Source organism: Leptodactylus fuscus, chromosome 4 (genome assembly GCF_031893055.1).
Source record: "Leptodactylus fuscus isolate aLepFus1 chromosome 4, aLepFus1.hap2, whole genome shotgun sequence".
Lineage (NCBI taxonomy): Eukaryota > Metazoa > Chordata > Amphibia > Anura > Leptodactylidae > Leptodactylus > Leptodactylus fuscus.
The window spans coordinates 97,139,767-97,163,325 of NC_134268.1; the positions used below are offsets into that span (position 1 = coordinate 97,139,767).

A 23,559-nucleotide genomic window follows, 5' to 3' on the forward strand; every position below is an offset into this window, starting at 1 on the left:
ACCCCGGAAGGGGAGACCGCGTTATGTAAGAGCTGCCATTCTGTACATTACAGGAGACGGAGACATTCTGTGAGGGAAAGCAACTGTCCTCATGTGTCCTTGTACATGGAGATAGGCATGTATAGTAGTAATGGTGGCAGCAGCCTGAGGAGAGCCGTGTATAGTGGTGTGCTAGCAAAATGCCAATGCTGGAGACTATGCTGGTAGAGCACACGTTGTGTCATTTCTGCACATAAGGTTGTTCAAAAAAAAAAAAAAATTGCATGGCCAATTACCACATCTCAAAGCCACGTATGGTTTTCTCATTTAGGCTGACGCTGGGTTTACACCAGCGTCTGATTTTCGTCTTCTGTCGACAGAAGATGGAAACCTGTCAGACCGTGTCTGGCCATGAGCGGCGGTGAGCATTTTGTGCTGTCCACGGCAAAACTGTATTTTTTTTAAACTGGACACAAAGTCCTGCATATCCGACTTTGTGTCCGGTTAAAAAAAAAACAAACCGGTTTTGCCGCGGAGAGCACAAATGCTCACGCATACCTCCCAACTTTTGAAGAACCAGATTCATGCCCCCCATCTCTGCCCCCAGATTCATGTCCTCTCCATCTCTGCCCCCAGATTCATGTCCCCTCCGACTCTGCCCCCAGATTCATGTCCCCTCCATCTCTTCCCCCAGATTCATGTCCCCTCCATCTCTGCCCCCAGATTCATGTCCCCTCCATCTCTGCCCCCAGATTCATGTCCCCTCCATCTCTGCCCCCAGATTCATGTCCCCTCCATCTCTGCCCCAGATTCATGTCCCCTCCATCTCTGCCCCCAGATTCATGTCCTCCCATCTCTGCCCCCAGATTCATGTCCTCCCATCTCTGCCCCCAGATTCATGTCCTCCCATCTGCCCCCAGATTCATGTCCCCACATCTCTGCTCCCAGATTCATGTCCCCACATCTCTGCCCCCAGATTCATGTCCCCTCCATCTCTGCTCCCAGATTCATGTCTCCACATCTCTGCCCCCAGATTCATGTCCCCTCCATCTCTGCCCCCAGATTCATGTCCCCTCCATCTCTGCCCCCAGATTCATGTCTCCACATCTCTGCCCCCAGATTCATGTCCCCTCCATCTCTGCCCCCAGATTCATGTCCCCTCCATCTCTGCCCCCAGATTCATGTCCCCTCCATCTCTGCCCCCAGATTCATGTCCCCTCCATCTCTGCCCCCAGATTCATGTCTCCACATCTCTGCCCCCAGATTCATGTCTCCACATCTCTGCCCCCAGATTCATGTCCCCTCCATCTCTGCCCCCAGATTCATGTCCCCTCCATCTCTGCCCCCAGATTCATGTCTCCACATCTCTGCCCCCAGATTCATGTCCCCTCCATCTCTGCCCCCAGATTCATGTCCCCTCCATCTCTGCCCCCAGATTCATGTCTCCACATCTCTGCCCCCAGATTCATGTCCTCTCCATCTCTGCCCCCAGATTCATGTCTCCACATCTCTGCCCCCAGAGTCATGCCGTCCTCTCCTTCATCTGCCCCCAGTTTCACGTTCCACCTCCACATTACACGTACCTTCTCCTCGTTCTTCCACTGCACTCTGCGCACCTCTCACTGGCGCACAGTTGTAGACGCGATGTGACGTCATCACATCGCGTCTACAAGCCAGTAGGCGGCGTTCAGCGGCGAAGCAAGGAGCTGACCTGTGTCAGCTCCTTGCTTCGGCCGCGTACGCGTTCAACTCAGATCTGCGTCCTCTGGACGCAGATCTGAGTTGAAATCAGGACATACCTCCCTCCAACCGGGACCGCGGGACATGTCACCGGAATCGTGAATGTCCCACGGAAATCGGGACGGTTGGGGGTATGCGCTCACGGCCAGACACTTTTCAAACCCATTCAAATGAATGGGTTTGAAAAATGACTGCAGGTTTCTCTCTCCTTTCCAGTTTCAGGCAGGAAATGGAAACCTGTATAACGGATACTTGGGTGCAGATGTGAACGAGCCCTAAGGCCCCACATTGCAGAAACAGCTTTTTTGTTGCAGTTTTTTGAGCCAAAGCCAGGAGTGGATTAATCAGAAGGTAGAAATATAAGAAGCTTTCTATATATATCCCATTCCTTTTGTAGCTATTCTTCGCTTTGGCTCAAAAGACTGCAACAAGAAAAGCTACGTTTCTGCAAAGTGTAGCCTTAGGTCCCATGTTGTGGAAATGCAGATTTTTATTTTTATTTTTTGCAGATTTTGCTTTTGCTCTTTTGAGCCAATGTGAGGAGTGGATTGAGATAATGGTAGAAATCTAAGAAGCTTCCTATAAATTCCCTATTCCTTGTGTAGCCATTCTTGACTTTGGCTCAAAAAACTGCAGCAAAATCTGCAACAAAAAACCCCCCTGCATTTCTGCAATTTGGGAACATCAGCTGCACCATGCGACCTGTAATAGAGGTAGTTTTTAACAAAGTTATCCCAGTAACCTGTAGTACTCTTTACACACGTTTCAAATATGCTTTCGTTATTTATGTTTGTAGCTCAATTAATGAGATAAAGTGCTGTTTTATTCCTATGCAAATTAGGTGAAAAAGGCTTTGGGGGCATTTCTTATATTCCAATACCTAATTATGGCAAAAAATTAAAAAACAGTAATTTATTGATATACCTTAAAATGCAAAAGAACCCCAGGTAAGAACATAAAAATACTGATATAATCCCCACTCTCTTCATGTCTACAATACAGATGAGTGAACGGCGTTTGATCAAATTGGTATTCGATCGAATATCAGGCTGTTCGAGGTATTTGATTACAATCTCAGATGTAGCAGAGTTGAGCGCACAGCTCTGCTACATCCCAGGTATAGCAGAGTTGAGTGCACAGCTCTACTACATCTCAGATGTAGCAGAGTTCAGCGCATAGCTCTACTACATCTCAGATGTAGCAGAGTGTGCTGAACTCTGCTATACCTGAGATGTAGCAGAGCTGTGTGCTGAACTTTGCTACACCTGAGATCAGACCACAATGGAGAGTGCTGTGGACCAATCTTAGACTCCGCCTCCTCGGGCAGAACCAGCGTTGATTGGCCGAATGCTGTACACTGTAAGGCATTTGGCCAATCAACACTGGTCAATGCATTCCTACCGGAAAAAGTCAGCTCCTGCTCTGCGCTCAACTCTACTACACCTGTGATGTGGCAGAGCTGTGCGCCGAACTCTGCTACATCTGACATCGGACCACAATGGAGACTGCTGTGGACCGATCTTAGACTCTGCCTCCTCCGGCAGAACCAGCGTTGATTGGCCGAATGCTGTACACTGTATGGCATTCGGCCAATCAATGCTGGTCAGCTCCCGCTGTGCGCTGAACTCTGCTACATCTGAGATGTAGCAGAGCTGTGCGCTGAACTCTGCTACATCTGAGATCGGACCACAATGGAGACTGCTGTGGGCCGATCTTAGACTCCGCCTCCTCCGGCAGAACTAGCATTGATTGGCCAAATACTGTACACTGTATGGCATTCGGTTAATCAACGCTGGTCAATGCATTCCTATGGGAAAAAGTCAGGTCCTGCTGTGCACTCAACTCTGCTACACTTGAGATGTAGCAGAGCTGTGCACTGAACTCTGCTACATCTGAGATGTGGCAGAGCTGTTCGCCAAACTCTGCTACATCTGAGATCAGACCACAATGGAGACTGCTGTGGACCGATCTTAGACTCCGCCTCCTTCGGCAGAACCAGCGTTGATTGGCCTAATGCTGTACACTGTATGGCATTCGGCCAATCAACGCTGGTCAATGCATTCTTATGGGAAAAAGTCAGCTCCCGCATTATTAGTGGCGTAATACAGTGACTTGGGTATGTTAAATGTCCACAGGCATGCTTCCCCTGCTGTCCCAGTTGCATTGCAGAGGTGTTGTCATCATCTCCTGGGGTGTCATAGTGGACTTGGTGAACCTCCTGAATCGAATAGTGGTTTCCCCTGAAACAAAGCTTTTTTCCTCATAGACTATAATGGGATTCGATATTCGTTTGAATAGTCGAATATTGAGGGGCTATTCGAAACGGATATCAAATATTTTACTGTTCGCTCATCTCTACTGTACAACTGTCCACACTAGTGCTACGAGATAAAGGAATAGCACATTACAGCTTGAGCCAGAGTAAGCCTACATATGCCTGTCTAAATGGATCCACCCAATCTTGGCTAGAAATCCTCACAGATAATTAGCCACCAAAGGCACGTTTAGTCGAATTGTCACTCTTAGAAGCAAGGGGGTATATATGTTATAGCTCCTCTGTTTCAACAATATCTGCAGATGGAACACTATGCAAATCCCCTATATGATTCAAACAGAGGATAAAAGGAAAATGTTTGTTTTGGTACCGTGTTAGCCAGTGGTTATAAAATATAAAAAACAAAAAAAACTTTGCAAGTCTTCAGTAGGTGATACCTTTTTTAATGGCTAACTCATAATGATGACAGAATATGACGTTTCGAAGCTTTCCTCTGAGCTTCTTCTTCAGATATAACTAAAAAACACTTTCTAGAGGCTGCATATTTATGTACAACAGGACACATAGGGATAGAATTACAGGAGGGAGGGGGGAAGAGGCTTATTACTATATACTTATAACAACAAACAATCAATTGCCAGATCCCCCAGTTCTTATCTTAATGGCTGTCTTAATTATGTGTATAAAAAGACATAAACCCACGTGAGATGTTCATCCCATTGTCCAACGTCTGGAATAGGGTCATGGCCTTGTACTCATAAATCAGTCGCTGTTTCCTTGATTTAAAGTTCCCTTTTAAGATCAAGATTTTCATGATTTATGAGTACAAGGCCATGACCCTATTCCAGACGTTGGACAATGGGATGAACATCTCACGTGGGTTTATGTCTTTTTATACACATCATTAAGACAGCCATTAAGATAAGAACTGGGGGATCTGGCAATTGATTGTTTGTTGTTATAAGTATATAGTAATAAGCCTCTTCCCCCCTCCCTCCTGTAATCCTATCCCTATGTGTCCTGTTGTACATAAATATGCAGCCTCTAGAAAGTGTTTTTTAGTTATATCTGAAGAAGAAGCTCAGAGGAAAGCTTCGAAACGTCATATTCTGTCATCATTATGAGTTAGCCATTAAAAAAGGTATCACCTACTGAAGACTTGCAACGTTTTTTTTGTTTTTCAAACAGAGGATTCATATATCTCCAGTGGTCAAAATGACAAACAAGACCCTCTGGTGAGTATAATACAAAATAGTCACTTGCAGTGATTGCCACTTGACAAAGAAGAAACACAGTGGTGGTTGTTATCCTGTGTAATGTAGCAACAATGTTGTCTCATTAGCTATCACCACCTGTTTATTTAATCTCAGATCTCTAGATACAATGTATGGCTAAGTGTCCTAATGCTTCAGGACACAACTAAAAGGAGCGATAGGTAGATAGACTGGTGAAGGGGGTATAAACTACAATAAGCCCATGTACCTCCCAGATATGCCTACTCAGAGGTTGGTCTTCCTTTCGACTCACATTACTTATATGCTCCAAGATCCTCCTTCTGAGTTCCCTTATGGTCTTTGCTATGTAACTTTTGGGACAGCCACAAGTGGCCATATAGATAACTTTGCTGCTTTTGCAGTTCATATAATCTCTGATTTTATAAGTAGTTCCTGTTGTTGCACTTTGGAAACAGTTCCCCTTTTTGACATATCTGCAGGCTTTTGAAACCAGAGGGAAAGACGTAGAGACTAGAGATGAGTGAGTACTATTCGAAACTCCCGTTTCGAATAGCACGCACCCATAGGAATAAATAGACGCAGACTTTGCCGGCGCCCAGCCGCTTAACCCCCTGCGTGCCGGCCGCTTCCATTCATTCCTATGGGTGCATGCTTTTCGAAATGGCCATTTCAAATAGTACTTACTCATCTCTAGTAGAGACTAGTGTTGATATTGTAGGGAGTGAAGCCATTGGTGAACGGCGAATGGGCTTATTGTATTTTATGTCCCCTATCGCTCCTTTTAGTTGTGGAAGCATTAGGACCCTTAGCCATACATTGTATCTAGAGATCTGAGATTAAATAAACAGGTGGTGATAGCTAATGAGACCAGGGCCTGTAGGAGAATATGGTGCCAAAGCAGATATGAGAAGGAGTGAGGAGGTCCTATCTTGGGCCTCTCCCCTACGCCATCATACAAAATGTACAGGGCATACGATAACATGGCAGCTAAGGGTGCCGAACTACTCCCAATATACTATAGCTCAGGATTTCCCTAAATATAGCAACATCAAGTACTTTAGAAAAATTCATCACCTTGGCATGTGGAATGAAGCTTGTGTGAGCCGGAAGAAATATCCCGAGCAGAGTAAAAAATATGCAAATCTATTCTCCAGAATGTAATTAGGAGAACAGTGCCTCTGTATGCTGCCCTCTAGAGGCAGTCCTCTTAACATCATGCATGACTCAGTTAATAAGCCTACTGACATGTACGGGGCCAGTTCTGATGTCTTTTCTCTCAGTCTGATGTATGTTACTGTAGCTTATTCATTCCCTTCAATATTTTTCCAGCGATGTGATAATTTATGTTTTTTTTGTTGTTGCATTGTACTTTTCTGGTATATAGCTACATGAAGGCTTCTTTTCTTGCGGAATGAGATTTACCGTATTTTTCGGACTATAAGACGCACCTAGGTTTTAGAGGAGGAAAATAGGGAAAAAAAATTTTGAAGCAAAAAATGGTAAAATATTTAATATATGGGAGTTGTAGTTTTGCAACAGCTGCAAGGCCACATTGACAGGTGACCCTGCAGCTGTACGGGGATGTATAGGGCGTTTTTTTTTGCGGGGCCAGAAGTACTTTTTAGTTATACCATTTTGGGGAATATCTATTGCTTAGATCACCTTGTATTGCCATCTATGGGACATTCTGTCTATTAGTATTACGGCTGGTCATAGACCCAGCCGCAATACTAATATATAGCAGTGACAGGCCTGGGAGCCTCATTAGGCTCCCGGCTGTCACCCGAACAGGTCGGCTCCTGCGATATCGCTGCGCAGGAGCCGGCCTGCAACTTTACAGGTACGGGGCCGGTGGGGACCGGCCCCGGGGGAGAAGGGGCCGCCAATACTGACCCGGCATCCGCTCTACTAGAGAGGCGGATGCCGGCACGGGATAGACGCCGGGGCCTGAGACATCGCTGCGCTCCTCTGCCCTTCATGAAGCCAGCGGCGGGGGGGATGGAGGAGCGGAATAGCATCACCCCTGCCGCTGCTGGCTTCATGCAGGGCAGAGGAACGCAGCGATGTCTCAGGCCCCGGCACCTGTGCCGGCGTCTATCCCTTGCCGGCTTCCGCCTCTCTATTACGGCGGGTGCCAGGCGCTACATTCAGACTATAAGACGCACACTTCTTTTCCCCAAAAATTTTGGGGAAAATAAGTGCGTCTTATAGTCCGAAAAATACGGTACTTTTTAATGATACTATGTTGGGATGTCTAAAACTTATAGAATAAATGTTATTAACTCTTTCTGAGGTATTTAAAAAAACATCAATTCTGTCATTGATTTGTAACTTTTTCATTGCTGTCCATCGTACAGCATAAATAACGTTAACTTTATTCTATGGATGTATAAGAATAACTATTTTTTTTTATACATGAGTAATTTTGCAGAATAAAAATTAAAGGGGTATTCCCAACTGGTTTGTTCACTAACCTGGTTCAGCAATCTTTTCCTAGAAGAAAAGCATACAAACAAATACACCTAGAATAAAGGCACATGTATTACTTACATGTTTCATGGCATGCACCACCATGGAAGCAAAAATGCTGTGGTGATACATGACTAGCTTGCACATGGACTTAACGACTTCTGAATATATGTGATTGAGCTGAGTTTCTTCTCTTATTTTGTTTGCGTGTACAAAGACTGACTGCTTATCTAATCGATCCTGCCGACTGCAGGATCGCAAAGAACAAATGAAGAGGCAGACACGGGGTGCCTAATAGAAATGGCTAAACTGATTCACTCCAAGCCGTCTTAAACCCAAATATTCCAAATGGTTTGTTTTTTAATTTAACTAAATACTTTGCAGGCTGACTAAAACTTGCACTAGAACAAAATAATCATAGAAGTAGGAGAAGTTGAATAAAGTTTAGCCAGATTTTATCAATTACAGGTAGATTGCGATAGAAATCTTAAAATTGAGCTTTGGGCCTGATAAGGATCAGGTAGGGTTTGGTCAAGGGATGCCCTGTTTATCCTGAGTATTAAGTCTCTGGCGGCAAATATCTACTTAAACCCAGAAATATACTAGTTTAAGATTAGAGCCCGGGAGTTTAAATTTTTGTTATTTTCAGCCGATGTTCTATTGACCCTCACCAATCCCCACATAACCCTCCCCAACTTGCATGCCTTCCTGAAAAAATTTGTCCGCCTTTTTGTTTAGAATGATAACACCTCCAAAATGGAAACCCTGCCTATCTGAATCCCTTCCGAAATTGCTTCACCCTCAGACTTCCTTCCAAAACAGGTGGCAGCTTTCCTTAACAAAATATTTGGGTGTTCAATTGATTAAATCATTTGCCCTGCTATATCAACTTTCCTCCATTGTTCAGGCAAATTCATCCACTTCTTGTTGGCATAGAATAAAAAACAAAAGAGACACCGAGCACACTATATAGTGTAGAATGTCTGATAAATTTTGGTGGAAATAACCAGAAGATTTAAAAGGACCAAATGGCCTCTCACCTGATGAGGTTGTGACAATCGCTCACAACTACGTTTGGGGTTTATCGTCAGGTGGAGGAGGCAGCACGTCTGATGGACACCGGCCAAGGCCAGGGAAGATAGAGTTTTCAATGAAATGGAAAGACGGCGCTCTCAGGTCACAACAGGATTTTATTCAAAAAGACAATGATGCACTTACAATTTGTATACATCTTCCAGACTGACCGAGCTTTGTGTGAAGTTACGCACTTGAGAAAGGGCAGGTGTGCCCGAAACGCGGCGATTTTTTAGCGTTGTGCATCATTGTCTTTTTGAATAAAATCCTGTTGTGACCTGAGAGCGCCGTCTTTCCATTTCATTGAAAACTTCTTGTTGGCAGACCTTCGTATTCTTTTTTGCCAGATATCTTCAGCTTAAAGGGGTTGTCCCATCACAAGGATCCCGTCTATACTGCTTGTTAATGTGGATGTAAGACTTTTCCTAAATATACTGCTTCAGCAAAACTGCTTTGTTTGTCCACTTTCTTACTTTATTCAATTCATTGTTGACATAGCCCTTGACTTATTTGCTCAAAAGTCAAGTGATGTATCTGCCTGCTCTCAGGGGGAGGGAGGAGGGGCTAAGTGCACAGGAGCGAGCCTGTGTTTCTAGCTATTCCTGTGTCTACACCACGTGACCTACCTTCCTGCTCTCAGATAGGGGAGGGGAGCTGCTTTCATTTCTGAGCTTGTCTTCTGTTCTCCCAGTTATCAGGCTAGCTAATTCAATTGTGTTCATTATGGCAGAGACAGGCAGTCTCTGTATGTAACACAAAATGGAGTTGCTCCTGCCTGTACTTCATAGTCCAATATTGAGGACCTTTGATGACATCACAGGCCCTTCAGCCACCCCATAGGATCACGCTATGTGGTGGGCGGAGCTACACACTAATTGGGGGCGGAGCTAAACGGTAGGTTTCATTTGAAACCCCGCCCACCAAATGACGCAAGAAACCAGGAAGAAAAAAGATTTTACAGCAGTGAAGACTGGTGAGTATGCGACGTGGGAATACCCCTTTAAATGACCATTTTACCTAAACTGCTTTACTTTTTTGAAACTTTTCCGATCCAGTTAACTTTAATGGACCTATGTTAGGTCTTTACAGGGTTCTATCTTATGGCTTGTCTGGGCTGGAGGGAGACCTAGAATTTCCAGATCAATTCTGATGACCCTGAGGGACAATAGTAGTCTTTCTCTTCCTAATTTAGTTCTTTATTATTGGGCTGCCTAATTGCACAGGATCACATTTTTGTCCACCATTCCTGCTTACTCAAAATGGATGGAAATAGAGAAACTATATCTAGTTCTGAATCATCTCAACTCCCTCCTATGGTTGAACCCTACAGCCCACCCTTGAGTACCATTGTGGGTCTTATGGCTCTGAGGCAAGTTGTCTGGCATACATGCACCATCTTGATCCTTCCCCACTCTTTTACTACAGTCTTCCTTTTTCATCCACATTACCCACACAAACTTACGGCAGCAGTTTCTACACCCTGGCTCCATACCGACTTAAGTCTGTTTTGCATATATAGTTGACTATAAATTCACTCCCTTCTATTATATGCTGACCTTAGGTCTAGATTTAACCTCTCTTCTAGTTCTGAGGTTTCATATATTCAAATTGGCTATTTAGCCCACTCTATTTTCTGGAGTCTGAGGGTTTCTCTACTCACAGACTTTGAGAAACTTTGCAAGATTAGTCGGTCTACAGTGGGACTCGTTTCAGAAATTTATAGAATTCTATCAGACTCCGCTCTCATGGGGATCCCCAAACACACATTGTGATGATGAGAGAACCCTAGTTTATGTATTTTTCTATTTATACGTGTTCTTATATATACAATTTACCTAATCCTTTAAGTCCTATGTTGTATACGTTTGCTGATCAATCAACTCCAGTGGTTTTATATGTATACAAGGGGAGATTGCCTTTTCTGGCTCCAGCACAATCTGTTTTATTTTCCATGGACAAACAAATGGCAATGGAAGAAGGGAGGGCTAATGACCCTGAGCTCAACCAAACCCAACTTTCCCACAGGCAGGAAAACCTACTTCTTTCTCAGGATCTTGCATTTGGAAGTAAGAGGAAGGGGGCATCCTGGCAGGGAGGTGTGGCTGGACACTAGCCTTAACTGAGATCCAGGACTGTTATCACATCTGTGGAAGCAGCTAAGAGAGCTGGGTTGGTCCCCTTCACTACAGATAGTCTTGCAAACCTGGAACCAAAAACTATTATTATTCTGTTGTCTTTCCATTTATTTAACATCGGTTTGAATTTTGTGTCCTTGTTATAATATAGCACTGAAACTGTTGGGTATTAAATTGTTCAATTTAAGGTTACTTTGTGTTGCTCTATTAACCCATTACCTTTTTCAGGTGTGTTTGTGTCTAACTGTTTTGTAGTCATCAGTGAGCCATTTAGCAGATATTTGCTCCAGGATACAGTGGGAAAGCTCCTGTGCAGTGTGGCTCCTCTGATCCATGCTCATTAACTGTAAAACCGCATAGCAGCGTTTCACCTTACACCCATGAAAAAGGGAGGAGGAGTGAAAGCAAGCCTTGGCTTGGTGAAGATGGGGGGGACTAGAAATGGTCCAGAGAGGAGTATACAAAGGAGGTGGATTGGCCTTGCATAGTGTTGGTACTAGGCCTGAACAAACGGGGTGAAACTAGCATCTGGCCTTGTTGCTTTTCTCAACTGTGGCCACTGCTCAAGACATTAACAGGAAGCACAACAATCTTGTGGCTACTGCTCGTGCCACCACGGAAGTAGTGTTGCTGTTGAACCCACATTCGTATTGTTAGTACTTGCATAAGTGTTTCCTCCTCTCCCTCCTTTTGTCTTGTTTGTGATTGTTAAAAATTCTGACACTGTGTGAACTAGTCAGTGAGCATTAGAATAAAACTGCTTGTTTTTTTGTTTTTTTTTCCCCTTTACAATAGAGGCAGTTTGTATGTATTTTGGGTAACCAAAAGAAACCCCCTTAACAAAGAGAGATTTTTGAGATTAACAGGCTGCATCAGATTGTAAATATAATGAGCAAAAATATAACAAACTCTTAAATTGCGGACATATTTTCAAAATTAGCACAGGCTGCAAGACTGTTTATTGGGTAAGCAACAAAAAAAAAACTTCTTAAACTTTTTTTTTTTTTTTTCAGATTAGCAGGCTCAGTCAGGCTGTTTATTGAGTGAGCTAAAAAAAAAAAAAAAAAAAACCTTTGTAGATTACCTAGGTGGAATTTTGTTGCTAAAACAGCAGTCTGTATGTATTTAATAATGAAAATAATTTTTAGTCTTGCCTAAAAACCCATAACAAAGATGTTTCACTAACATGGCTGAGTTTGTCCGTTAAAACACTGTAAAAAAACTCTTTGGACAAGGTTCTAAATAATGTAGGAGACACTCTCCAATTAACGTAACAAAGTAGGTTTTTCTTTTGTCACTTTTGTATCTTCTTTGCACTGACCCTCTGGGTATAATAAGCCTTTTTGACAGTGTCCTATAACATTTTTTTTTCCACAGGGTGGTCATCCTGTGGACACGACCATGATGTCGCATCTCCATGACAAAATGGATCTAGTTGTAGTGTCACTGAATGTTAGAGGGATTCAAAATCCAGAAAAACACTCAGTCCTCTTGAACCTACTGAAAAGTTAGACTGCATATTGCTTTCTGACAAGAGACACACTTGAGCACTTGTGGTAAACCATAGTTCCCATTCCCATACTCTTATCTTAATAACACTCCTGACCTGAGATTCAAAGGTACCAGCATCTTAATCACTTAAAGGGATCCTATCAGTCAGACACAATTTTCTGTAGGTACCACATCGGAATAGCCTTAAGAAAGGCTATTTGTCTCCTACCTTTCATCGTCTTCTCCACGCCACCGTTCGCCTACAATCCCGTTTTTTTCGGTATGTAAATTAGCTTTCTTGCAGCACTGGGGGCGTCCCCAATGCTGCGAGATAACTCTCTCCAGCGCCGCCTGCTCTTCTTCAGCAGCGTCATCTTCAGCCTCTTCTTCCGGCAGTGGTTTATAACTTCTAAGGCCTTGGGCAGAGCAGACTGCGCATGCCCACAGGCCACAAGAAAATGGCTGCTTACAATACTGTTCCATTTTCTCATGGCCTGTGGGCATACGCAGTCTGCTCTGCTCTGACTGATAGGATACCTTTAACAATGAATGACATACATGTATGTCATTGGTCGCGAGGAGCTCTATGGAGAGGGCTTGGGAACTCATACCTGGCAGATGCTGGTTGTATAACACAGCCGGCGCTCGCCACTAACTTCTGTGATTGGTGTCAACACTGATTACAGCTGTTAACAGTTTAGATGCCGCAGTTAAACATGACTGAGGCATCTAAAGTGCACAGGCGCCATGAAATTGAAGGCTCCCAGGCTTGTCATTACATTAGTTCTGCCATAGGCAGCATGTAATTTAAGGCAATGGATTTTACTATACACTGCGGTACAATAGTATTGCAGTGTATTGTATGAGCGATCAGACCCCATAGGGTTCAAGGTCCCTAGGGGTTTTTAAAAACTTTATTTTTTTTCATTTACTTTTATTTTCAAAGTAAATAAAAATACATAAAACACAAAATCCCTATATCACATATACACATAAATAAACATTAATAAACTGTGAGAAGGTGACAGGCACGGTTCTGGAATCTCACTATATCTCCCCCAGGTTTTTAACTTGTGTGTGGTCCAGTGCGGGTCTTGAGTAGGCCTCAGCTCCAGGTGTGAGCCCTTGGCTCATTACTGGGCCAGAAAAAGGCTGCAGATTCTGCACCCCAATGCAGATCCATGGAGTGAAAGGAGGTGTGTGGGTTTGTCCTGTAAACCTGAGTCCAGTGAGACAACGTTGTGTTTATTTTGTTCATGTGGCTGGTAGTAAGCCACAAGTGTAGTTAGGTTAACATTATTGTTTAATTAGTCGCTCAGACAAGCAGGTTTTTACCGCACCGCTGCTTCTACTGACGCTGGGTTCACACCAGCATCTGGACTCCATTCTCAGGTTTCCATCTTCTGCATGCAGAAGATGGAAACATGTCATGTCGAGTCCGGCCATGAGCGCTGGTGAGCGTTTTCAGCTCTCTGCGGCGAAACAGTTTTTGGTGTTTTTTAAACCAGACAGAGTACTGCATGTCCAACTCTGTGTCTGGTTTAAAAAAAAACAAAACGGTTTCGCCGCGGAGAGCATAAAACGCTCACTGCCGCTCACGGCTGGACACTTTTCAAACCCATTAAAATGAATGGTTTTGAAAAATGCCAGCAGGTTTTCATCTCCTGCCCTGATTTGTGCAGGAAATGGAAATCTGCAGAACAGACTCCCTGGCGCAGATGTGAATGAGCCCTGAGCTACTTTCCCCACATATGCTGCTTTGGATGTGGGCAACCCAATTTAAACATTCTTAAAGAGACATACACCTGGGTGGAAGCTACAGGAGAGATTAGAAAGGATACTGTCAGAATGGAGGACTTTGTGAAACAATTTGGGCAGGTCATCCTACAGCAGCAGCAGACTCAGGCACAGCAGCAAAACGCCATAATGGAAGTTGAGATGCAACAGCAGAAAGTGCAAGCACAGCAGCAGGAGATAAACTTGCGGTTTATGGAGACACTGACGCAATCCAGCAAGACCCCATGACTCTAATATTGTTCCACCTGCCATGGTTATCCAGGTCCTCCAGGTGGCGCTGCTTTCACTGACAGCCTGAGAATGGGAAAGAACAGTGTCCTGGAGCTGGGAGACATAGGAGTGGGTCTGGTCATGATCATCTTCCAGGGTGTCGACCCGAACTCCTTGAACGAAATACTGAATGAAGATGTGAACCAGGTCTAAGTTCTCACTAAATTTCAAGCATGTAGTCTCTAAATTCAGTGCAGCCACATTTCCATAAAATTGTTTAAGCCACATACATTTTGTCATCTAGAATACTCATATCTCTTGGTTTCGGTCCCATTTTAAAAAAAAAATCTTTTCTCCTGCTCATTGTGTGATGTCACAGCCACCTGGGCAACTTAATCATGTCTCCTCTATAGGGGGAGTGACACACTATGTACCAAATGTAGTTATGACTGCACTGAAGGCCACAGGATTTTTATAAGTAAGTGAAACACAGATTTCTCAATACTGACTATGAAGTTTTGCTGATAACAAGGACAGTAATGAGAAATAGCCTGGAATTAATCAGTGTTTTACTTACATATTAGTGATGGAACCTATGGGCTAAGAACTGAGTGCAGTTATAAGGGGATGTTCACATGGAGGAAAAGGTGGCAAAAACCTTTTCTGCCGTGTGATCTTACCGTGCGGTTAGCCATGATGGGATGCCGATGCAGCATCGTCATTCCGTGGCGGCATCCCGTTCCTGTTTAGGCCTGAATGAATGGGCCTAAACAGGAGATTGTCTCGAGCTGCGGGTGCCGCAGCTGACTCAGCCACGGAATGACGCTTCTTTTTTCTGCTACTAGCTAGCGGGGTAAAAAAAAGTGAGCGGCTCCATATTGAAGTCATTGAATGCAATTTTGAGTTGAATTCTGCATCAAAAACTGCCTGCAAAAAACTATGTGTGAACATACCCTAACTGTGTTCGGTTAAAGTATTTCACTACCCTGGGGTTTTAGGGTGAATACTAGGATTCTATCTTCCCCAACATCCAAATTGGCTCTCTTTGCTCGGTCTTTTGCTTCTGGTTTTGTAAAATTCCATGTTATGCTAGGTCCACACCTATAATGTGTGCTGGGTTTCTGCCCAAAAAATTGCGGAGAGAGAAAAGTCCTGCTTTTGACACTGAATCTGCCTCAAAATCAGCCTCCATAAAAGCCTCCCAATAGAACCCAAGTGACTGAGTAGGTTTATGCAGGCAGAATCCACCTGAAGGAAGCTTTTTTTCAGCTAGTGGAAAAATATAGCTAGCAGAACCCATAGAACTCTATGAGCAAGTGTTTTTTCCACATGGATTCTGACAAGGATTCAGCGTAAAAAAAACTCTGTGTGAATGGACCCTTAAGTTGCAGAGCCCGATTATCTAAAATGTCAGGTGCTAGGTGAAAGAAGCTTTGTCAGAATGGAAGGAATATCTGCAATGTAAGGGTGCATTCACACTACTGATATGCTGCCTGATTCTGAACGTTAAAACATGTTCAGAATCAGCGCGTATAAAGCAGTTCCCATTCATTTCAATGGGAGCCGGCATACGAGCGCTCCCCATTGAAATGAATGGGCTGCTTTTTTCACTACGAGCACTCCCATTGAAGTGAATGGGAAGTGCTCGCGTGTACAGCTAGCTCTGCTCATGCCGAGCCGTAGTTCAGAATCAGGCAGCATATCAGTAATAGTAATAATAATAATAATTTTTATTTATATAGCGCCCACATATTCCGCAGCGCTGTACAATTTGTAGGGTTCAAATACAGACAGAAAGATACATTACAAAGAAAATCATTTCACACAATGGGACTGAGGGCCCTGCTCGCAAGAGCTTACAATCTATGAGGTAGAGGGGGTGACACAAGAGGTAGCAGGGGCGGTATTACTTATACTTATAAGTAAGTAATAAGTATCAGTAGTGTGAATGCACCCTTAGGAAAAAAACAAGAGCATGAAAATGTGGTCAGATGGATTACAGTAAAGGATTTGTTATTCCTTGTTTCATTAGATGGTGACTCATAAGTAAAAAATAAAATAAGGACCTCTGCTGTAGGGTTTTAAGTTATCCTTTTGCCATGTTGTGCATGAATACAGTAAATGTGAATTAAAATTATACATTAGGTGTAGGTGACCTATAATTCTCTAACTTCAATAGAATGCAAGCCCTGGCATGTCATGAGACCTGCTATAAATCCACGTTAATTCTTTAATAAGCATCAACACTTATCAAGTAAATACAGGTCCAGGATTTTCCTCTTCTGTTAACAATTCAGATGTTAAATTCAGTGCTCAGCATACATGAGTTCACCCCAACAGATTTGTCACCTTTAGGCTTAGTTCACACGTGAATAGGGGTGGCGTAATTTGGTCCGGAAAAAAAATGCTTCAGGAATTAGGAAGCGGTTTTTGGACACTAAGGCGTTTTTTGGAGTGTTTTTTTTTTAAAACCGAGTCGCGTTTTTTTTGCAAAAAAACGTAACACAGTTTCCGCCTCCCATTCACTTGTATTGACTTCCTGAAGTGGGATCCGCCTCAAGAACAATCATGTCGCTAAACAGACTTATTCAGAAACCACTGAGGCAATCTACATACTAAAGGTAGGTGTGAAGTAGCATTTCTAAAGGATATGCAAGGATGTGATTAGTTAAAAATGACTTTTCCCAGTGATAGAGCCCCTTTAACTATGGCAGCCACTTGGGAGCTGGGTGGCCGCCATAGCCGCCTGGTGTCTGCTGTTTTACACAGCAGACACGATGTGCTAATGCCAGCAGTTGTTGCCCGCACCAATCGTGGGCATTAACCCTTCTGGCGCCTCCATTTTGCCGGTGATCGCCAGCACCTGGAGCAAAATCCGGGGCCGAAGTCACATTGTCATGACAGCTGGGAGCCTTGTAAAGGTTCCCCAGCCTGTCTGCAATGATTTTCTTTTGCAGGCTACTCGATGTAGAATCAATGCAAAAAAAATGATTTTTTTGCAATGGATTGCAATGTACCCAGCGCCACACCTCCCATGAGGCAACCTGAAGCAACCGCTTCAGGCGGCGCTATGCCAAGGCTCCAGGGAGGGCGGCTTAGCACCGAGTGGTGGTGTGGGGAGGCCACTGGAGCAGCGTTGCTCCAGTAGCCTCCCCTCATGCTCAGGCAGAGAGCAGGTCCTCTCCGTTCCTGCTCTCTGCCTGCGAACGGTGCTAAGCCCCGCCCCCTTCGTGGGGCCACTCCCCCTTTGTGTCACCCCCTCCGCTCCGCCCCCTCCTCCTGGGGGGTGGGGGGGCAGCTTTCTGTAGTTCGCCTCGGGTGGCGAAAGGGGTAGGTTCACCCCTGAATGTACCATATATACTCGAGTATAAGCCGAATTTTTAAGCCCAGTTTTTGTGCTGAAAAAGCCCCCCTCGGCTTATACTCGAGTCAGCAAAACTTTTTTTTTTTCTTTTTTTAGGAGGGGGGGATCTATGACCAGCCACAATATTAATGTATAGAACCTCCCATACAATAGTGCAAATTTTTTTAAAAAAAAAGTAAAAGTTGTAAATCACTCCTTTCCCTAGAATACATACACAAGTAGAAAATTACTGTGAAACACATACACATTAGGTATCCCTGTATCTGAAAGTGCCTGATCTACTGAATATAGGGTATCTGCAGTGCTCCTGTTCCGTCCGGAAGGGGTTAATAGGAGCACTGCAGATACCCTATATTCAGCCAGACTGAATTCCAAGTGGGGGAAGAAAAAACAGTCCTCAAACTCAGGGAAGGGGCAGACAGACAACCAAAACACCCCCACCCCTTCCCCTTCCCCAGCAACTACTGCACCCAAAAACTCTGACCATTTTAATTTTTAAAATTTTCCTGTAGCTGCTGCATTTCCCCCCTAGGCTTATACTCGAGTCAATAAGTTTTCCCAATTTTTTGTGGTAAAATTAGGGGCCTCGGCTTATATTTGGGTCGGCTTATACTCAAGTATATACGGTATTAGAATTGTAATACATTGCATTAGTGATCAGACCCCCTGAGGTTCAAGACCCCCTAGGGGGTCTAATAAATGGAAAAAATGTAAATAAATAAAAGTAAAAAAATATATAAAAAAATAAAAAGTATTAAAAATTCAAATCACCCTTTTTTCCCTAGAACACATATAAAAGTAGTTAAATACTGTGAAACACAAACACATTAGGAATCCTGTGTCTGAAAACGTCCGCTCTACAAATCTATAAAAATATTTTTTATATGGTAAACACCATAGTGGGAAAAATAAGTAAAAAATGCCAAACCGCAGTTTTTTCACTGTTTTGCCTCTGATAAAAATTTGAATAAAAAGTGAGCAATTCCCCAAAATGGTATAACTAAAAAGTACACCTGACGCCGCAAAAAAGACGCCCTATACATCCTCATACACGGAAGTATAAAAAAGTTACGGGTGTCAGAATATGGCGACTTTTAGTAAAAGAAAAATTTTTGGCACAGTTTTGAATTTTTGTTAAGGGGTTAAAATGTAAATAAAACCATATAAATTAGGTATCCTCGGAATCGTACCAAAACATAGAAAACAGATGATGTCATTTTGGTTGCACAGTGAACGCTGTAAAAATGAATCCCGTAAGAAAATCGCACAAATGCTCTTTTTCTTCAAATCCCCCCCATTCTGAATTTTTTTCCAACTTCCCAGTACATTGTACAGAATAATTAATGGTTGCATCATGAAGAAAAATTTGTCATTAAGACCTCATATGGCTCTGGGAGCAGAAAGATAAAAAAATTATGGCGTTTGGAAGGGGGAGAGTCAAAAACGAAAAATGAAAATCAAAGAATGCCCGCGGCGGGAAGGGTTTAAGCACCTCCCTGGAGACTACTATCATTATCCTCTGGAGTGTGAAGAGACCCCAGATTATAATAATGGTTCGTGGGCGGTGAAGCCCAAGAATTTCATCCAAACCTGAAATTTTTTGGGAAAAATTAATAAGGAAAACTGTATGGGCCACTATAGGTCATTATAGTATGCAGAGGGGCCACTATGAGACATTCTACTGTATAGAGGCCACAATAGGACATTATAGTGTAGGGGGGGGAGGACTATGGGAAATTATTCTTAAAGAGGTTGCCCAGGACATGGTTCCAAATATTTTTCCTATATTTACATTCTTGGCTATAAATTGGCTATGAAAACAGATGGGGCACCTTTTTTATAGATCCTTCACAGACATGAGTCTGTTCAGGAATCAATGAAAACAGAAGAGCATTTGTGGCCATCGTACAATGGACCCGTGACAGGGCATTAGCATTTCCCAATAATTTCCTGGGTCTATGCTCCACACTGAAAATTTTTTTTTGCAAGGATAGGAACCATCTGGTAAGCCTGTCCTTATTCATTTTCATCCAAGTGAGAGGGGCATGGTCAGTTATTAATAGTGGCATAACTACCGTGGTAGCAGCTGCCACAGGGCCCGGGACATTAGGGGCCCGGCAGCCCGCGCTACCCCTGCGGGTTTTATTATCCTTAACAGGCTGTTACCGGCTGAAGTTACTCTAGCCGGTAACGGGCCCCAGGGCCGGTGTTGGGGGGGGGGGGCAAACTGGGCAATTGCCCAGGACCCCCACAACCTCAAGGGCCCCATACCTTCCCTACCATAAGTAGAAGATCGGCAGTAGACAAATCACTGCTAGATGCAGGGCTGCATATGCTTCTTGTAAAAGCTTCCGCACACAGTAGCTTCCTGTTCCACCCCTCCCCCTCCTCAGTATCGGAGAGTGAGGGGAGACATCCTGTGTGATATATCTGCTTTCTTCACTGCTAGACAGAGCTGCACAGCCACATGTAAGTATATTTTTGGATAAAATATGTATAGACATGTATATGTTTTTACATTATGCGTCTTATATACTGTGTGAGTCCTGTATTTGTGTAGATAGGTGTGTGTATATGTTGTATATGAATGTATCTGTGTGAGTAGATGTGTATATGTGTAAGTATATACAGCATATCAATATCTATCTATTTATCTATCTCTATTTATTTATCTATTTATCTATCTATCTATCTATCTATATCTATCTATCTATACTGTATATACATACTGTGTGTATATATATATATATATATATATATATATATATATATATATATACTATATATATATATATATATATATATATATATATATACAGTCCTATGAAAAAGTTTGGGCACCCCTATTAATCTTAATCATTTTTAGTTCTAAATATTTTGGTGTTTGCAACAGCCATTTCAGTTTGATATATCTAATAACTGATGGACACAGTAATATTTCAGGATTGAAATGAGGTTTATTGTACTAACAGAAAATGCGCAATATGCATTAAACCAAAATTTGACCGGTGCAAAAGTATGGGCACCTCAACAGAAAAGTGACATTAATATTTAGTACATCCTCCTTTTGCAAAGATAACAGCCTCTAGTCGCTTCCTGTAGCTTTTAATCAGTTCCTGGATCCTGGATAAAGGTATTTTGGACCATTTCTTTCTACCAAACAATTCAAGTTCAGTTAAGTTTGATGGTCGCCGAGCATGGACAGCCCGCTCTCAAATGATCTGAAAACAAAGATTGTTCAACATAGTTGTTCAGGGGAAGGATACAAAAAGTTGTCTCAGAGATTTAACCTGTCAGTTTCCACTGTGAGGAACATAGTAAGGAAATGGAAGACCACAGGGACAGTTCTTGTTAAGCCCAGAAGTGGCAGGCCAAGAAAAATATCAGAAAGGCAGAGAAGAAGAATGGTGAGAACAGTCAAGGACAATCCACAGACCACCTCCAAAGAGCTGCAGCATCATCTTGCTGCAGATGGTGTCACTGTGCATCGGTCAACAATACAGCGCACTTTGCACAAGGAGAAGCTGTATGGGAGAGTGATGAGAAAGAAGCCGTTTCTGCACGTACGCCACAAATAGAGTTGCCTGAGGTATGAAAAAGCACATTTGGACAAGGCAGCTTCATTTTGGAAACAAAAATTGAGTTGTTTGGTTATAAAAAAAGGCGTTATGCATGGCGTCCAAAAAGAAACAGCATTCCAAGAAAAACACATGCTACCCACTGTAAAATTTGGTGGAGGTTCCATCATGCTTTGGGGCTGTGTGGCCAATGCCGGCATCGGGAATCTTGTTAAAGTTGAGAGTCGCATGGATTCCACTCAGTATCAGCAGATTCTTGAGAATAATGTTCAAGAATCAGTGACGAAGTTGAAGTTACGCCGGGGATGGATATTTCAGCAAGACAATGATCCAAAACACCGCTCCAAATCCTCAGGCATTCATGCAGAGGAACAATTACAATGTTCTGGAATGGCCATCCCAGTCCCCAGACCTGAATATCATTGAACATCTGTGGGATGATTTGAAGCGGGCTGTCCATGCTCGGCGACCATCTAACTTAACTGAACTTGAATTGTTTGTCCAAAATACCTTTATCCAGGATCCAGGAACTGATTAAAAGCTACAGGAAGCGACTAGAGGCTGTTATCTTTGCAAAAGGAGGATGTACTAAATATTAATGTCACTTTTCTGTTGAGGTGCCCATACTTTTGCACCGGTCAAATTTTGGTTTAATGCATATTGCGCATTTTCTGTTAGTACAATAAACCTCATTTCAATCCTGAAATATTACTGTGTCCATCAGTTATTAGATATATCAAACTGAAATGGCTGTTGCAAATACCAAAATATTTAGAACTAAAAATGATTAAGATTAATAGGGGTGCCCAAACTTTTTCATAGGACTGTATATATATATATATATATTTTTTTTTAATTTATTTATTAAATGCGGGACCTTCGGAGTAGGCTGGTTACTAGGTTAGTCAGAGGTACCAGTTCACAGTTGTAGTTTTGTTAGTAGCCTGTGGCATTAAGGGCCCGGCGACAGCCGCTACCCAGTCGGTAATGGGCCCTATTTACTTACCGATCCTGGCAGGGGCCGGGATCGATAAGTGACGCCGCGGGTCCCACAAGTACTATTATACCCTGGGGTCTTTTCAGACCCCTGAGTAAAATTATCAGAGGCCCAGGAGAGGTAAGGGAACATAAAAAAACTGTTACTTACCTCTCCACGCTCCAGACAGGCTTTGGGTCTAGTTGTGTCACGTCCCTGAGGTCACATGACTGGGGCCTGCGTTCCGATTCATCTGACGTCCTGACGTCATTGAAGATGGCCGACACCACTGCACTACAGTGGAGCTGGTGATAGGTAAGTGACAGTGTTTTTTTATGTTGGTATCCCCTCTCGGTCTCCAATTATTATACTCTGGGGCATAATACTGTGTGCAGGGACCACTATGGGGCATAATACTCTGTGCAGGGACCACTATGGGGTATAACACTGTGTGCAGGGGCCACTATGGGGCATAATACTGTGTGCAGGGGCCACTATGGGGCATAATACTGTGTGCAGGGACCACTATGGGGCATAACACTGTGTGCAGGGACCACTATGGGGTATAACACTGTGTGCAGGGACCACTATGGGCAGTGGCGTAACTACCACCATAGCAGCGGTAGCAGCTGCCACAGGGCCCGGGGCATTAGGGGCCCGGTGACAGCTGCTACCGCTGCTATCATTATTCTCGGAGGTCTTTTCGGACCCCCGAGTATAATGATCGGGGCCCCCTGTTGGTGGAATACTTTCCACCAACAGGGGGCCCCGAAGCTGCAGCAATGGCTGAGACACAGGAGCTGCAGCTCTGGCTCCTGTCAGCGCTTCAGGACGCTCCCCCTCTCTCCCCCCCCCTCCCTTTCTCTGCTGTCCTCTGCCCACCAATAAGAGGAGGAGGCGGGGCTTATCCCTGCCGAGCTCCTGCCGTCCTGCACTGGAGGAAGAAAGGAAGAAGGAAATTGAAACTAAAGCTACACAGGTACGTACTGGGGTTACTTATTAATGTCAGGCATATGGGGTGATTACTTGTGTTTTAGTAACTCCATGTGCCTCATATTAATAGCAGTTAACCCCATCATCTCCCTCACATTAACCCCTGTGTGCCTCACCATAAGAGTTACTGATATGTGAAACATATGGGGGTAATAATATTGAAGATACTTTATTATTACCTCCATGTCTCTCACATATCAGTAACTCTTATGGTGAGGCACACAGGGGTTAATGTGAGGGAGA

General features: G+C 43.5%; 1 protein-coding gene across 1 annotated transcript in view; it reads left to right on the forward strand.

Moving 5' to 3' along the window:
* Positions 1–8,790: 8,790 nt before the first annotated feature.
* RNF144B (ring finger protein 144B) overlaps positions 8,791–23,559 on the forward strand; it is a 74,603-nt gene continuing 59,834 nt past the window's right edge. Inside the window, exon 1 of the mRNA XM_075270961.1 lies at positions 8,791–8,805. The gene's annotated coding sequence lies outside the window, so the exon portion shown is untranslated. The remainder of the gene's footprint in view (positions 8,806–23,559) is intronic.